Below are 5,215 nucleotides of genomic sequence, written 5' to 3'. Positions count from 1 at the left end.
TTGGAATGGGCCAAAAAACCCTGAGCATTATTTTATAAACAAACAAAAACCAAAACACAGAAACTCCCCCAAGTAATCCAAATGTGCATCTGGGAATCACTGAACTAGTGAATAAAATAATAAATAGGTAAAACTTACATTTTGAGGCAAATACAAACTTAATACAAAATCCCAACTCGAACAATACAAGAAAAAAAATCATAGATTAATCTCATTTATACATACATGCAAAAATTCTGAATAAAAGAGTAGAAAAGCAAATCAAACATGCATTAAAAAACACATGATGACAATGTGTGGCTGGCTTAACCTAGGGATGGGAAGATCTTTTAAGCTGATAAGAACAGATACTATGCTTGATCTTAGTCAAAAAGCTGAGAAGCGATGCAAAGGTCTTTTAATATTAACATATTTATTACCATAAATCATTGTTTTAACAGATTAAAGGGGGAAATCTTATCATATTGTGGCTATAAGATTTTTTGGAGAAAATCCAAAGCCCACTCAAGAATGAACTAACTTTTAGCAAACTATAAACGTATGAGATCTTCCTTAACCTGATAAAAGCTATCAACTCCCGGGGCGCCTGGGTAGCTCAGTTGGTTAAGTGTCCACCTTGTACTCAGATCATGATCTCACGGTTCCTGAGTTGGAGCCCTTTGCCCCCTCACCCGCCCCTCCCCTGCTTGTGCTCTTTCTCTCTCTCAAAAATAAATAAACATTAAAAGTAAAAAGAGCTACCAACCCCCGAAACAAGGCAGACACCTTACTTACTGGGAAAGTATTCAAAATACAGTGTTCCTTTTAAAGTTGAGAAAGCGACAAGAATGACCCTATTGTTGCTTTTATTAAGCCTAGAGTAGAGCTCCTCACTGGGGCAAAGAGACAAGGAAAATAAAGTGCTCAATGAATATGAAGAGCCACAGCTGTGATCACTTACAAATGATAATGCTGTAAGAGATGACCAATATAGAGAGTTGTATCATGCTTGTTGATCAGGAAAAAATGTTTGAAAGGTCATGATTGTTTCCAGGTTAATCAATAAATTCAAGGGAATTCCAATTTAAGTTCTAAAAGGATATTTCACAGAAACGGACAAACTGACCATGGAATTCATTTGGAGACATGAAAGACCCAAAAAAAAAAAAATCAAGACAGTGTCAAAGAATGATAAAAAAAATAATAAAAGGGGGGGGAGGGGGCTGGGACTTTCCCTAGCAGATATTGAGATTCATCATAAAGCTATAGTAATTAACAGTGGCTGTTGAATCAGGGCTAAAACAAATAAAACAAATAAAGCAATGGAACAGAATAGAAAGCCTAGAAAAAGACTGATATTTATATGGCAACTCGGTATATGATAGAGATAGCATGACTACTCCTTGTAGGCAGAATGCACTACTCAATAAACAGTGCTGTGACAATTTTCTATTTATTTGGAAAAAGACCATGAAAACCCTACCCCACATCACATAGAACAATAATTTCCAGGGGAGTCTGGGTGGCTCAATTGGTTGAGTGTCCAACTTCGGCTCAGGTTCGTGGGTTTGGGTCCCGCATCCGGCTCTATGCTGACAGCTCAGAGTCTGCCTGGAGGCTGCTTCGGATTCTGTGTCTCCTTCTCTCTCTGCCCCTCCCCCGTTCAAGCTCTGTCTCTCTCTGTCTCTCAATAATAAATAAATGTAAAAAAATTTTTTTAAAGAAAAATAATTTCCATGTGAATCCAATACCTAAATTTGACAATACAAACTTTAAAATACTTAGAGCATGGGATATTTTCACATCATTGAATTAGGATACAACTTTTTTAACATGACAAAATAATACAAGTCATAAAGGCAATAGTTGACAAACATGCGACACTAAAATGAAGAACTTGTATACATCATAAAATGTCATAAACTAAAAAGACAAGTCACAGACTTGAAAAGGCATTTGCTTTGCTTTTTGTTCACTTGAGGATAGAATTTTATTTTATTTTATTTTATTTTTTATTTAAATTCAAGTTAGTTAACATACTGTGTAGTTTTTTCTTCAGGAATAGAACCCAGTGATTCATTTCTTACATGTGACATCCAGTGCTCATCCTGAAAACTGCCCCCCTTAATGCCCATCACCCATTTAGTACATCCCCCAAACACTTCCCCTCCATAAACCCTCATTTTGTTCTCTATATTTAAGAGTCTCTTCTGGTTTGCCTCCCTGTTTTTATCTTATTTTCCTTCCCTTCCCCTATGTTCATCTGTCGAGTTTCTCAAATTCCACATATGAGTGAAATCATATGGTATCTGTCTTTCTCTGACTGACTTATTTCGCTTAGCATAACACCCTCTAGTTTCATCCATGTTGTTGCAAATGGCAAGATTGATTTCTTTTTCATCTCCAAGTAGTATTCCATTGTATACATATACCATATCTTCTTTATCCATTCATCAGTTGATGGACGTTTGGGCTCTTTTCATACTTTGGCTATTGCTGATAGCACTGTGATAAATATTGGAGCACACACTGTGCCCCTTTGTGTATCCTTTGGGTAAATTCCTAGTAATGCAATTGCTTGGTCATAGTTAGTTCTATTTTGAATTTTTTGAGGAACCTCCATACTGTTTTCCAGAGTGGCTGCACCAGTTTGCATTCCCACCAACAATGTAAAAGGGTCCCCCTTTCTCCACATCTTCGCCAACATCTGTTGTTTCCTGAGTTGTTAATTTTAGCCATTCTGACCCATGTGAGGTAGTATCTTATTGTGGTTCTGATTTGTATTTCCCTGACAGTGAGTGATGTTGCTACATACATAACACACAAGGATTTGAGTCAAGAATAAATAATTCCAACAATCCAGAATTCAAAAAAAGCCAGCAATGCAATAAAAAATGAACAAATGATATGAATAGGCGATTCACAAAGAGAGCTCCAAATTCATACAATTGTATGTGATAAAGTAGTAAAAATGTATAAACTCAAAATTATAGGCATCTCTCAGGGTAAATCCTGAAAGTATAATATTGAATGACAAAGGTCAGTTGGAAAAGGATTCTACTTAGGTAAAAATTTTAAAGCTCACAAAACAATACTTCATAACTCATATGGTTGTAAACATATATAGAAAATATAGAAACATACAGGTAAATTACATACACAAATTTCAGCATGAAAGGGACAGGGATGGAAGTCAGTCTTTAGCTATAGCTGTAAATGTATTTTGTTATTAAAAAATTTAATATAGCAAACTGTTAGGATCTGTTAAATCTCAGTGTTTGATTAATGGGTGCTTGTTATATTAAATTTATATACTTCTCTTATGCTTGAAATACATCATGATTTAAATTACATTAAAAAACTTTTAAACCTTAAGTGATTATGAGAAAATATGGGTGAATATTTATCTGCTCATGGGAGAAGGGAAGGCCTTTTAAATATAAAATAAAAAATAAATCATAAAGGAAAAGGTTGAGAAATGTGACTACATAAAATGTAAAAACCCTAAGTAAAAACCCTTCAAAAGTTTTTTTGTTTATTTAGTTATTTTGAGAGAGACAGAGACAGCATGAGTGGTGGAGGGGAAGAGAGAGGGAGGAGAGAGAGAGAATCCCAAGCAGGCTCCTCACTGCACAGACCCCAACGTGGGGCTTGAACTCACGAACCTGTGAGATCATGACCTGAGCTGAAACCTAGAGTCTGGATGTTTAACTGACTGAACCACCCAGGCATCCCAACACTTCAAAAGTTTTAATTACAAAAGTGAAGAAAATGTTTATATAATATGTATATATAAATTACATGTAAATATATACAAAATCAGTGTTTATGTAAAAAAAGCACTCAATATCAATTTGTTCATCAAATGTGAACAATATTAATAAACAGGAATACTTAAGGTTGATGAGTATGCAGTGAGATCAGCACTTTTATCAACTGTGAGTGGGAATTTAAAACTATTGATCTTTGGAGGTAGCAATAGACAATGCTAAAAAGACCATTAAAATTGTTCTTACCAAAAATAGACATTGATCTAATAAAAATTGTGATCTCTGAGGGGTGAGAAGGCAGAAATGACTTACATTTCCTATGTTCTATACTTCTTTTTTTTTTTTTAAGCACCTGGCATATTTTGCTTTTATAATGTAAACTCATAATTACTTTTTACTTTAAAATGTTTCAATAAGGAAACAACAAGTTGTATCTTTTAGCCTCTAATTCCACTTCTTTATTTTTTTAATTTTTTTTAATGTTTTATTTATTTCTAGGAGAGAGACAGCGTGAGCAGGGGAGGGTCAGAGAGAGAGGGAGTCACAGACTCTGAAACAGGCTCCAGGCTCTGAGCTGGCAGTCAGCACAAAGCCGGACGTGCGGCTCGAACCCACGGACCGCGAGATCATGACCTAAGCGAAAGTCGGACGCCTAACCGACTAAGCCACCCAGGCGCCCCCTCTAATTCCACTTCTAAAGACACCATCCTACGGAAATAATTAGACATGTGCACAAAACTTAATATGCCAGAAGATCCTTGTCAATTTTATGATGCCAAAACATAGACACAGTCTCAATATTAAGCATTAGAGGAATAATTAAATACATTATGGTGCAGAAACATAAAGGACTAATATGCTGATTTTTTAAATATATTTTTAAAACTTATTGCACAAGAAGATGCTTACTATATGACCGTATGAGAAAAAGAAAGGATAGCTCAGGGATGTCATTCAGTGTCAAGCTAATGAAAAAAGCTTTGAAATGTAATCCAAGTTGATAAGGGGACAAATGGGTTTTGTTATAATAAAACCATGGTTATACTGAAGATGTTCTTTATTGATCCTTCCCAGGCGCCGCCAACTGCAGGGGGCTTGTCAGGCCTGGGCACCTCGATGGGGACCTCACAGAACTGGAACTCTCGAGGTTGGGCCCTGACTGCCTGGTGAGGTTTCACTTTTTCATTTTTTGTATATTTCTCTTCTTTTTATTTTCTTAAATAGTTTATTGTCAAGTTGGTTTCCATATAAAACCCAGTGCTCATCCCCACAAGTGTCCTCCTCCAAGCCCATCACCCCCCTTCCCCACCCCCCCCCAGTCCTCAGTTTGTTCTGAGCATTCAGGAGCCTCTCATGGTTTGCCTCCCTCCCTCTCCTATAGATGCTGGTGAGGATGTGGAGAAACGGGCACCCTCCTACACTGTTGGTGGGAATGTAAACTGGTGCAGCCCCTCTGGACCCCAGTG

The 5,215-nt window shown here is 36.6% G+C and overlaps 1 pseudogene; it reads right to left on the bottom strand.

Annotated features, from left to right (window-relative positions):
• Positions 1-243: 243 nt before the first annotated feature.
• LOC120236182 lies at positions 244-386 on the bottom strand (annotated as a pseudogene).
• Positions 387-5,215: the final 4,829 nt, after the last annotated feature.

Source organism: Hyaena hyaena, unplaced genomic scaffold (assembly GCF_003009895.1).
Source record: "Hyaena hyaena isolate Hyena2069 unplaced genomic scaffold, ASM300989v1 scaffold_147, whole genome shotgun sequence".
Classification (NCBI taxonomy): Eukaryota; Metazoa; Chordata; class Mammalia; order Carnivora; family Hyaenidae; genus Hyaena; species Hyaena hyaena.
This window is presented reverse-complemented; position numbering and strand designations above follow the sequence as displayed.